Source organism: Carlito syrichta, unplaced genomic scaffold, assembly GCF_000164805.1.
Source record: "Carlito syrichta isolate Samal-C Ts95f unplaced genomic scaffold, Tarsius_syrichta-2.0.1 Scaffold315432, whole genome shotgun sequence".
NCBI classification, from domain to species: domain Eukaryota; kingdom Metazoa; phylum Chordata; class Mammalia; order Primates; family Tarsiidae; genus Carlito; species Carlito syrichta.
This window is the reverse complement of record NW_007259528.1, coordinates 200,629-213,732: the sequence shown is the minus strand read 5'-3', so window position 1 is coordinate 213,732 and position 13,104 is coordinate 200,629.

Genomic DNA, 13,104 nt, shown 5'->3' with positions numbered 1-13,104 from the left:
GAATGAAGTAAATATTCATATGATACTTAGACCTGGTGGTAGGGGTAACCATTGGACCATCTCTAGAATTCCAAGAATTTTTGATGCTGAGGCAGAAAGGAATGGAAAGTATGTTGTCTATGCCCAGCTGTAGACATTGGATTTTTTCTTTTTCTTTTTTTAGCCTCCCCCACTACATTGCATAAATAGCACAGGGAGGGGTAATTGTTTGAACTGATCATATTTGGGGCCTTGCTAAAATTCAGTGGCAACAAAATTATGTATTTTGGTTTTTTTTTTTAATTGTGTAACTGATATCCTAAAAATAAAGGAAAATTTTGAACTTGAATTCCCAATGGAATCCACATTTGGTTCTCTTTGTCTTATTTGTTGAATTAGAGAGGGGTGAAGGAGTTTGAATAAAAATGGTTGCACAGATTTACCCCCACCCCATTATAAAGTTTGCCCCAGTTTATGTCTGTTTGCTCTGCCAACAGTATAGGTCCCAGGGTTTTAAGTGACTTGTATTGCCAGAGGAGAAGGAGACATGACATGAATGAAAAGGGAAAGGAAAAACGGTAGTTTCAAGTTTGGATTTTCCTCCAGGTGTTCGTAGTGATGTGGGTGAGCAAGTTCTGCAGCCTTTATCCTTTTTTTCTAAGTTAAAGTGATGCTACATCCCAACATTGAGGTAGACTGCGGTGAGAAATATTTCTGGCAAAAATACTAGCCATGACCCCTTAGAAGTCACTGAAAGAGATGTGATGCCCCAGTGTCTCTGGCAAAGTAAAAAGGGAAAGGTGCTATCCAGTACACATATGCCACAAGTGTTCCTTGATATGGTCTTCACATCGCTTCTTGAGAAAAGAAACTCGGTGCAATTGAAGCGTCCTTGTCTCTGAAACACTGAGGTTTCTTTGTCCCCATAACACTAGCTTGTGAAATCAGTTAACCCAGTCAGGAATTTGGATTTTCTTTTTTTCTTTTTCTTTTTCTTTTTTTTTTTTGAGTTGGAGTCTCACTCGGTCACCCAGACACCGTAGCCTCGCCTGCTGGGCTCCGGTGATCCTTCCACCTCAGCCTTCCAAGTAGCCGGAATTACAGGCATGCGCTACCAGCCCGGCTGATTTTTTGGTTTATTGTAGAGATGAGGTCTCGCCAAGTTGCTCAGGCGGGTCTCAAACCCGCGGGCTCAGGCAATCCACTCACCTCAGCCTCCCAAAGGCGCGGGATTACAGTCTGAGCCACGGAGCTGGCTAGGAATTTGGATTTTCAATAGGTGAAGGAGGCAGAAAGTATTAACCCTTGCAGAGGGAATCCTTTTAGCATCTGGCAAAGGAAACTTAAAAAGTGAATGCATATGCCAGTCCACTGGCAGTGACTAATAACATCAAATAATTGATGACTAGAGCTTAGTGGGGGAAAGAGGGGACTCAGAGTAGCTCCCATTGTTTGTCTTTTGTACCATTTTCAAATTCCCTACAACCCTGTTTTTTCTGGTCTCTTGGTCTTAATTTTGCCTGTCTGAGAAAGTTGCATCAATATATCAAAACAAGGAGAAGCCTTTTGTATGGAACGCTAATTGCAGCCTGCTATGGTTTGGATATTTGTCCCCTCCAAACCTCATGTTAAGGTTTGATCCCCAGTGTTGGTGGGGTCTGATGGAAGGCGTTTGGGTCATGAATAGATTGATGCCCTTCGGCAGTTGGTGGCAGGCATGAAATCTCCCTATATTCATTCCTATGAGAGCTAGTTGTTAAAAATCTAGTAGCTTCTTTCCCCCTTCCCCCTCACCCCAGTACTTTATATCAGTGGACTGCTATAAGAATTCTAAGAGAACTCACCCAGTGTACATATCTTGTGCAATCCTTTCCTTTTGAGTGGGACCAGAGAATACAAGTCACTCCCTTGGTTAGGTTACAGTATATGACAAAAGTGATGTGATAGTCACTGGATCACTTACATTATAAGATTCTACCCTAGAAGAATGGAAAGAGATTGTCCTGCTGTCCTTGAAGAACTAAGCTTCCATGTTGCAAGAAGGCCTATGGAGGAAGCCATGTCACAAGAACCTGAGGGCAGACTCTGGAAACAGTGTTGTCCGGATAGACAGCCAGCACAAAAATGGGAACTTCTGTCCTACAGTTGCAAGGAATTTAATTCTGCCAACAACCAGTAAGTTTGGAAAGGGTTCTGAGTCTCTAATAAAATTACCACCCCTGGATTTCAGCCTGGTAAGACCCTGAACAGAGGACCCAACTAAACTCAGACTCCTGACACATGGAAATTGTGAAATAATAAAATCTGTGTTGTTTTAGGCAGCTAAATTTGTGATGATTTGTTATACAACAGTAAAAAAACAATATATTGACTAAGAGAACAAATAACTTTTGTTGCTGCTTCTCTTGTAGGGGTAGAAAATCTGCCTTATTACTTTTTCAGAGGGAAAAAGTATTTAATTACTCATTCACTCTTTCATTCATTTGGTTTTGATGAGTTTTATCCTCAATGTTTTATTTTTAAAATGCTTATACCTACAGAGTAATTGAAAGTTCGCATAGGTTAACTACTTACTATTATTTTGTCACATTTGTTGTATCATACTGAGTATATATAGTTTTCTGAATTATTAAAAGTAGTTTGTAGTCATCATGACCCTTTATCCCTGAGTATTTCAACATATATCTCCTAAGAATAGGACATTCATTCACATTATTACATCTAAGGTAGGTAATGTTGTGTACTTCAGATTAGATCATTTCAGGAGGTACATGATATGTTTATCCCATTATTGATAATGCTAAGTTTAAGCAATTGGTTAAGGGGCTTATACGATATATGTCTATGGTAAAGTTACATTTTCCTCTTTGTAATTAATAAGTGATTTGTGGTATGATACTTTTAAGAATGTGTGCATGGTTTTAACATCCATGATGATGTCTGCCTGGATGTATTATTATGGTAGCCACAAAATAAGTATTTTCCATTTCCATAATTTCATATTTATTATTTGGATTTTGTCTTATGTATGGTAGCCACAAAATAAGTATTATTTGGATTTTGTCTTATTACGGTAGCCACAAAATAAGTATTTTTCATTTCCATAATTTCATATTTATTATTTTGGATTTAGTCATATGTAAAAAAAAGAGTTTTTGTAACCCCCTCCCTATTTTCCTCATTTTTTAATGTTAAATTTATGCCAGATATGATCAGTAGAAATTCTATTAAGCCAGCTCCTGTGTCATCTTGATATGACACTACAAAACATTGAGCATTTGTTTGTTTTCTAGCACAGCATAATATTCCAAGTTCACTTGTACTTTCCCTACCCCAGCCTTGGAATTAACCATTTCTCCAAGGATCCCTGGTTTCTTTTAGTGGGAAATAGTACTTAGAAACAAAAATCTGGGTGCTAGGTTTACTGTCCATTACTAGGGTGTCATCACTTCTAGGACCTTCATGAGTTTGACAGATAATCCAATTTGAATCCAGCCTCTCACTCCCTCACCTTCCTCTTTTCCATGTTTGTATCTTCTCCCATAGTAAGGACTTGATTCTCAGTATTAATATATTTACTCATTTGCTTTATCTACAATATAAACAAGATAGTCTCAGAACTATATTAAAAAACTAACAATCTAGTAAATAAAATTAAGATATATTTATAGTTCTTTTGTCCTTAGACTATATCCCAGTATAGGAATAGAGACAGAGTACTGTGTTCAAAAGCTATCTGAATGAATTCTTTTTTGTTTTTTTAATAATTCATTTTTTATTGTTTTGATATGTAGTTAGGTTCATTTGTTTCTTTTATATTAAGTATAAAGATTTGCTTTTTAACCTTTTTTTGTAAATATATAAAACATTTCCATGATTCAAAAGCCAAAACAATATAAAAACCTTTATTCAAATAAATTTCTTTTTTTTATTATTATAAAGATGTGGGGTACAATTCAGGGTTAGGTATATAAATGTTGATTATGCAGGTACCTTTGTTGATGAGGTATGCCCCTCCCTCCCAATTCAAACAAATTTCACCCCATCCCTATTTTATCCACCCTATTCCTACCATCCCACCAGCCAATGTATGAAAATACCTGCTTACCCAGTCTTATTATCAGTCTGTCACCATGATATTGAATGTTTTTTCAGTCTGTTAACATAAGAGTTGATATTTCAATGTATTTTTAATTGTATTTTTAAGATTACACATTTTAATTTGCAGTTGAGCATCTTTTAAAATGTTTAATGGCAATTTGTGTAACTTTTTCTGTGAATTGTTCGTGTCTTTTACCAAGTTTTATTCAGTTTTAAATACATTTTCTTTTTATTTTTGATAGCTTTTTTTTATATTAGGGATATTAATCCTTTATTGTGATATATTTTGCGAATACAGTCATTACTCAATATTCATGGGAGATTGGTTCCAGTATTTCCTATGGATGCCAAGATCACAGATGCTCAAGTCCCTGATATAAAATGGCCTAGTGTTTGCATATAACATACACACAACCTCCTATATACTTTGTCATCTCTAGATTACTTACACTGTAAGAGGGGGGACCCAAGAAAAACCCTGGAATTTGTTTATTTTAAAAATTGTGTATTCATGCTTGTTTAAACTTCAGTCACCTTCAAAGTACTCTGATTCAGTACATCTATCCAGATGCTTTCTCCACTGCTCAAAACAGTTTTGAACTCATCAGCTTTGATGTATTTTAGTACTTCTGCCATTTATTTTTCTCCACTTCTTCCACATCAGCAAAACGTATCCTTTTGAGGACTTTTTTCATCTGGGGAAACAAAAGTTGCTCAGGGCAAGAACAGGTGAATAGGGAGGGTGGAGCATGGGGCTCATGCCAGTTTTGGTCAAAAACTGCTGAACACTCAGCACAGTGTGGGGAGGTGCACTTGTAAATCACCCATCAAAAATGGACAAACATGTTGAAAGAAGCTCCCCCCCAAAAAAATTCTTGGAAGCTGAATGCAGCCTCATGATAATACTTGCTGGTACACTGATGCTGATGGGTTCCTAGAACACTTACGGAATTGGTGAAGCCTGTACTACAAGTAACCCACCCTGCAAAAAATAATTCTGATTTTTTGGGAGTTCCCTTCATATAATGCAATGTAGATGGCACATAAATGGTTGTTTTACTGCATTGTTTAAGGAATAAAGACACGGGGGGGGGGGAGAAGTCCACACATGTTTAGTACAGATGCAACCATCCCTTTAAAAAAAAATATTTTCAGTCTACCATTGGTTGAATCCACACATGCAGAATCCATGAATATGGAGAACTGACTGTATGTTCTCTCAATGTTCTTTGCTTGTAGTATTTTTTGCTATGCAAAAGGTTTTTTAAAAAATACGTAGTTGATATGTTAATCTTTTACTGCATCTGGATGTCAAGTCATTGTTAGATAGGCTTTCCTACACTTTGGTTATTATGAAGGAATTCATTCATCTGTTTTTCTATGATTGTGAATTTTTATTTTTTTAGATATAGTCATTTCTTAAAAAGCAAGAAAAAATTTCTAGAAGCCCTGCCACCGACCAGGATTGTGAAGACCTTTCTTCATATCTTGCCAATGTCAGAAATTATGAAAGCAAGATTTATCAGACTTATAGTACAGAAACAAAAAAATTGTTATCTAATTGCACCATAAACCAAAGAATTGTATTTGTCATATAAAATAGATAAGGTTTCCCAATCATAATATAAAAGGGCTTCTACACATGAATAACTAAAATGGGAAAAGATGTGAATGGGGAGTTCGTTGAGAAAATACATCTGGCCAATATACACTTGAGAAGAGACTCAGTCGTATTAATATCCAAAGTAATAATGTAAAAAACTTTAATTATTTTGCATTATGAAACTACTTCATAATGGTTTACGTCAGCAAAGATAGTAATTATAATAGCCATATTGGTGACAATTTGGAAGAATAGACATGCTTATGTGAGGTCTGACAATTAAGTTCACGAGCTCAGAGAGAGTGCTACATACCTCATTGCTGTGTCATGGTCACCTTCAAGGTACTTCCTTTGGGAAGCTATACACTGATACCAGCACCTAGTCCACCTGTCAAAGTAATTTTGGAACTCGTTTTCTGGAATGGCCATCAGAGCTGTCATCGTATTACCCTTAATGTCCTGAATGTCATCAAAATATCTTTCTTTATTTCCTTTATTTTCTGGTAAAGAAAAAAGCCATTGAGAGCCAGATAAGGTGAGAGGGAGGGTGTTCCAATTCAGCTTTTTATTTACTGTCTAAAAACTCCCTCACAGATAGTGCTGTGTGAGTTGGTTCATTGTAATGATGCAAGAGCTCCCTCCAAACCATTTTTGCACACCTCTGTCTCATGCCAAGATTTTCTATTAAGATTTGCCCATTTCTCTATTGATGTTTACTTGGTCTGCAATGCTTCTTACAGTCAGCTGACGATTTTAACACAGATTCGATGAATTTTTGCAACATTTTCATCAGTTCTGCTTATTACTGGCCATCCTGACTTCTCTTCGCCAGTGATACTTTCTCTCCCCTCAGAAAAACATTTAATCCATTTGTACACTGCTGTTTGCTTCATGGCATTATACCAATAAACTTGGATTAATATGTCCCTGACTTCACTTCCACTCTTGCCAAGTTTAACAAGAAATTTAATGTCTGTTCATTGCTCTAATTCAAGCGTCAACATTCTTATGATGGCACATAAAACTTGCAACAGTAATGAATGCCACTCAGCAAGATACGGCCACACGTCAACACAAACACAGCTTTCAGACACTGATATACCAAAGTTAGGAAACTTACCGAGTTATTTGTATAGTGTTGCCAATGTAAGTTCAAGGTGGCAAGTTCTCTTGAATTTGTCAGACCTCATACAGTATAGCAAGTCCTGGAATAGCATCATTTTGTTAAAAGTTGTTTCATTATAACATTGATGAGAAAAAAATTGGTATTATACATTGTTTTGTTTAAAGTAACTCCAAGAACCTATCAAAGACATTAGGTGAGGACTTAGTGTACTACTAGTATGAGTGTAAATATTTTTTACTTAGTCTTATTGGAGAGACAAACTATGCATGACATTTATTGAAAATAGGAGAGCAATAACTTTCACATTTAAGGTATGTATATTTTAGACTGTTAATATAAGTATACACACACACACACCCCCATATCTATATGAAGGGGATCAGAAAAACCCAGAATTTATAAAAAATTGTGCATTACCCCACAACTCTATAATAAATAAATTATATAAAAATAAAATACACTTTAAAAATGTGTATTCTTGCATGGTCAAACTTCAACCATTTTCAAAGTACTCTTTGTTTGAGGTGATACGCCTATTGAGATGCTTTTTTTCACTACTCAAAACAGTTTTTTAACGAGTCAAGTCTGATGCCTGTTAGTACTTCTGCCATTTTTTGGTTCACTTCTTCCACACTGGCAAAACGTTTCCCTTTGACTACTTTTTTCATCTGGGAAGCAAAAGTCACTCAAGGCAAGTTCAGATGACGAGGGAGGGTGAGGCATGGAGGTCATGCCATTTTTGGTCAAAAATTGCTGAGCATTCAGGGCCGTGTGGGTGTTGTCACGGTAGAAGAATTAGCACATGTTGATCACAACTCGGGATATTTTTATCTGCAAGTTGTCATGCAATGTTCTCAAAATTTCCAGCTAAAAACTTTGGTTGACCATTTGATTTGGAGAGACAAATCCCAAGTGTACTACAAGGAACCTGCCCTCCAAAAGATAATTCCATTTTGCAGGGAAGGGGTGGTCCCCCTTGTATCTAGATCTGTATGAATATTTATTGTGGCCACCCTGTGATTAACAAAAAATTCAAAACAATTCAAATGCCAAGTTAAAAAGATTACTTAAACTGTGGAGTCCATTTGATAAAATGACCAAAATATATTCATTGTAACGAGTTACAAAATATGTACATCACTAGTACATTGTTGTAAAAAATGGTATTTAAACCCAACTTATTTTCTCAGTGTTTCCTCATTTTTATTTTACCTATTCAAGAGTTACATTTACCCCTGGTTTCTAAGGAATTTCTTCATTAGTTTTTCTCAATGCCCAAATCCTCTTGGATTTTGTCTGAAATTACTTAAAAGGACATACTCTTACAAAGGAACAAAAAGTATGGTAAAACATACAAGAATGCTTATTACATATTTGTATTAATTAAAATGTACTTGTCTAACACTAGGGGATATCCTTTATACATTGTTAAAATCAAATGGCAGGTTATAAAAATAGTATGTACTATAAGACTGCTATTTTAAGATATATAGTTATAGATAGTAATTAAATTATTAAAATGATAACAGTAATTATCTCTGGTTTATAAGTTTATGTCCCAAACATATTTATAGTAAATATGTTTTTGAAATTAAAAAAGCAAACTCCATTTTTTAAATTGTAAAATATACATAACACCATTTTAGCCATGTGTAAGTGTACCATTCAGTGACATTAAATACATTCACAATGTTGTACAACAATCACCACTATCCATTTCCAGAACATTTTCATCCTGCCAAATAGAAATTCTGTACCCATTAAACAACAATTCCTTATTTTCTTCTGACCCACAGGCCCTGGTAACCTTTATTCTATGTTCTAATATCTGTGACTTTGCCAGAGTAGGTACCTCATATAAGTGAAATCACACAGTATTTGTCCTTTTGTGTCTGACTTGTTTTACTTAGCATAATGTTTTTAATGTTTTTAAGGTTTGTTTATCTTGTATCAAGTATCAGAATTTTATTCCTTTATAAGGCTAAATAATATTAAAGTATATATCTCTCTGACATTTTATTCATCTGTTGATGTACATTTGAGTTGTTTTCAATTTTTTAATTCATGTATTTTTAAAAATAGTTATTCATGTAGTTCCTGGAACCTTGATGAAGTAAAGTTCTTATGTTTTGCCTACAAAATTAAGCTGACAATTAGGTTTTCCTTTTGAAAAAATGGCCTATTATGTTAATAAAAGATCTTCAGAGGATTCTTTAGTGCTCCTTTCCTTAAGTTCTTCTAATATTTTTCTCTTAATTTTTTTATGCTCAAAATTGTATTGTTTGTTCTTACTGAGATAAGGCTCACATGAAATGATTTGAAAATAAGATGCCAGTAAATAATTGGGATACAAACTTTGGTCAAAGTTCAGAGAGAGGCATCACCTAGCTTAATCCCTGATTGGGAAACCAACTTGAAAGCCCCATCTCTGAGACATCACCTCTGGTTAGGTGGAAGTTTCCACACTGAGGGCCAGAGCCTCCCAGCCTCTATGCCCTAAGCAGGTAAACTTACAGCTGAAAACATAGAGTTTCTTTTATGCATCCCTGTGATCTCTTCACTTGAAAATTTTGTCCACTGTCCTACTAAGTACTCTAAGAGCTGAAGTATCTGCAACAGGAAATTAAACAACTGTGGACAAATAAACCTCCCTAGAAGAAATGAAGGTGGAAAAGGAAGTGACATTTGTTAATCACTTATTATGTGTGAAAACCTGTTTTTTTAAAAAAAAGATCATTTAAATCTGGTGTTAAAATGCTCTCTGAAATGACTCAACACCCGTTTGCTAAAAAAGAGTGTCCCGTGGATTGAACTGAAGGGATCTTACGAGATTTTATTGAACTCACAGGGTTTTTGTCCAGTGCTTTTATTCTTGAGGGTGAATTGTGCTTAGAATGGGAAAAAAAATCAATGGGTAGTCCTCTTTATTTCCATTTTAAAGAGGTATTAATGTGTGGCTGGGCTAATAGTTCTTAGGTGTTTTGTAATTAAATGCATCCATACACTTGTAGCATGTTGATCTCAGTGAAAGATGACTTGGACTACAGAATGACAAAGTTCAGCTAGAGGTGAGTTAATTGGGTGGGAAACAGGCTGTTTGTCTCAGTGAGAAGGCTAACGTGTTTCTAAAAAAAGGGGGGGAGGTGGTTATAGCCTATCACAGCTGCAGAACGTTTTCTTTCATTTAACAAATACAGCATGTATTGATTGCCTAGTATATGCTGAATACTCTAAGTGCTACAGAAATAATCATGAGCAGAATAGTCAATACATTCATGAAATGTATATTCTAATGGAGGTTGAAGGGTGAATAGACACAATAATACATAATATGCACACAGCCTGATTTCAGAGGACGTCTCTGTGAAAAATGGCTTGTTGAGAAATGAATACTGAAGTAGAATCAGGAAATCTAGTAATTAACATTTACTACTCCACTTATAAACCACATGACAATGAGTAAGATATTTAGCAATTTTGGCCCCCAGTTTTATCTTCAGAAAGATGAATGGGTTTGAATTGGTTGATCACAAAAGTACTCGATCACTAGCATTCTGTGATTTTTTGATTTCCAATCTAATCCAGGGTTACAACATCAGCCCTGCCCTCACTACCACTGCCTACCACCTCCAGACTGTCAACCTAGTCAGTGTTTTCTGAAATAAATCTTTCTCTTACAATAACATATCTTTTTTTTTTTTTTTTTTTGAGTTGGAGTCTCACCTGGTCACCCAGACTGGAGTGCAGTGGCCGCTCCCGGCCACCACACCCTTGCCTGCTGGGCTCCTGCGATCCGTCCGCCTCAGCCTTCTGAGTAGCCGGAATTACAGGCATGTGCTACCACGCCCGGCTGATTTTTTTTTTTTTTTTTTTTTTAATTGTAGAGATGAGGTCTCGCTGCCCAGGCGGGTCTCGAACCCTCGGGCTCAGGCAATCCACTCACCTCAGCCTCCCAAAGGCGCGGGATTACAGGCTGAGCCACCGAGCACATCTATCAGTTTGTTTCATGTGTATCATGTATATCTCTAAATATATCTTTCATAATGAGATTGATAACATATATGATGTGCCTTTTAAATTTCAACATGTCTGGAATCCAAGTTAGAATCTAAAATTTATTCAAGTTCTGTGATTTTCATGTTCTCTGACATAGGTTGGAATGATTGTCATCTCAGACAGATGATCGCTGGAAGCTTAAGTCTCTTTACTCCATGTTCAGTAGAGAGGGACTGTCACTTATAAAAAACAGTGTTTAGAGACTCATTAAATGAAATATCTTGTGGGAGCTGAAAAGTTTTAATGAACATGGCAAAGTTGAAGACCCAGGGACCCTAATTAAATAACTAATTGAAAAAAGGTAAAACTTCATGTGGTTCTTTGGGACCTACAGGTGAAGTAACAACTAGTGAAAGGTAAAAATTCCCATAATTAGCAAACTCAAAAGGACAATGCTATTTGTTTACCTTGGTGACATCTGACAGAGAAATAAGCCTAATAGTGATAAATGTATGTCATTCAAAATGATGTACCAAGTCAGTTAACCAGTATAGTCATTTCATGATAATTTATACAATTTGTAGAGAATATGCCATGACTTCTGTGACATAAATGTTGTCTCCTACCAGCCTTATTTAACAGCGTAATGTTAAAACTGTATCACAAAAAAGTTATGCCCTCCAGGATCCTTATCCCATTTATTTAACATTTCCATGGAAAGAAAAAAAAAAGTTATGCCCATCTCAAATTAAAAGCAATTTTTCTGATGAATTCAATGAATATTACATAGAAAATAATCTATTAATCAGACTTACAGCTAAATTATGACAGATCATTTATTCTATCAGCTGATTATATTTATTGAGTCGTGCTAGGTTTTTCTCTTTTTAAAGACTATGAAGTAACTAACTCTATATAACTCTCACTTAACTATTAAATCATGTAATCAAGTTTCATTTAGACACTTGGGATATATTTTTAATTATAAAATTAAATAAAAAATAAGAATTAGTATTATTGTTAACATTATTATTATTATTTGGAGTCAGGGTCTCACTCTGTCACCCAGGCTGGAATGTAGTGGCACAACCATGGCTCACCACAGCCTCAAATTTTTGAACTCAAGCAATGCTCTCACCTCAGCCTCTTGAGTTGCTGGGACTACAAGCACATGCCTCCATGGTCAGCTAATTGTTTGGTTTTTTGTAGAGACAAGGTCTCACCATGTTGCCCAGGCTGATCTCGAACTCCTGGTTTCAAGCAATCCTCCCACCTTGGCCTTCCAAATTCCTGGAATTATAGGCGTGAGTCACCATGTCCAGCATAATTTATTATTTTTTAAAGTGCTTCTGTTTGTGTTATTGTGAAGCACTTCAGTGATACATGGTAAAATCAGAATGATATAACAGATTCATAGTTATTCAACATAAAAGTTTATTCTATCTTAATCTTAGAACTTGATCTCTTTTTCTATTTTCAAGAAAAACAATTTCAAAGTTGATGCCTTCTGTGTAACTTTCTGTAACTGAACCATTCACCTCTTATTTGGCCATAACCAGAGAGTTTAAGTTGTAGTTTATCATTCTTGGAAATGGTATTGTGTTTTGCTTATATATATCCACAAAAATTATACAGTGCCATCTGGAAAATTTTTATACTTATTACATAAGATACATGAGGGGACCCAAAAAAACCTGAAATTATTTTTTTGGAGGGTGGTCTCCTTGTAGTATAGACATCCCCCACTAGATAAGTGTTCTAGGAACTCATCAGGATCAATGTACCAGCTAGCATTGTTGTGAGATGCTGTGTTTCCTTCAGTGAATTATTATTATTATTATTATTTTATTAGGGAGATTCAACGTGTTTGCTCATTTCATGATGGGTGATTTACACCTGCTTACACTGCACTGAGTGTTCAGTTTTTGATCAAAAAACGGCATGACCGTCATGCTCCACCCTCCCTATTCACCAATTCTCTCCCTGAGTGAAGTTTTTTCATTTCCCCAATGAAAAAAGTCTTCAAAGGGAAATGTTTCGCCCATGTTGATGAAGTGAAACAAAAACAATAGAAGCATTAAAAGGCATCAAAATTGATGAGTTCAAAAACTGTTTTGAGCAGTGGAAAAAGCATCTTGATAGGTGTATTGCATCAATCATGGAGTATTTTGAAGGTGAGTGAAGTTTAAACATGTAAGAACAAAGACACAATTTTTTTCTTTTTCTTTTTTTTTTAATCAGAGTCTCACTGTCACCCAGGCTGGAGTGCAGTGGCACTCTCATGGCCACCGCAGCCTCC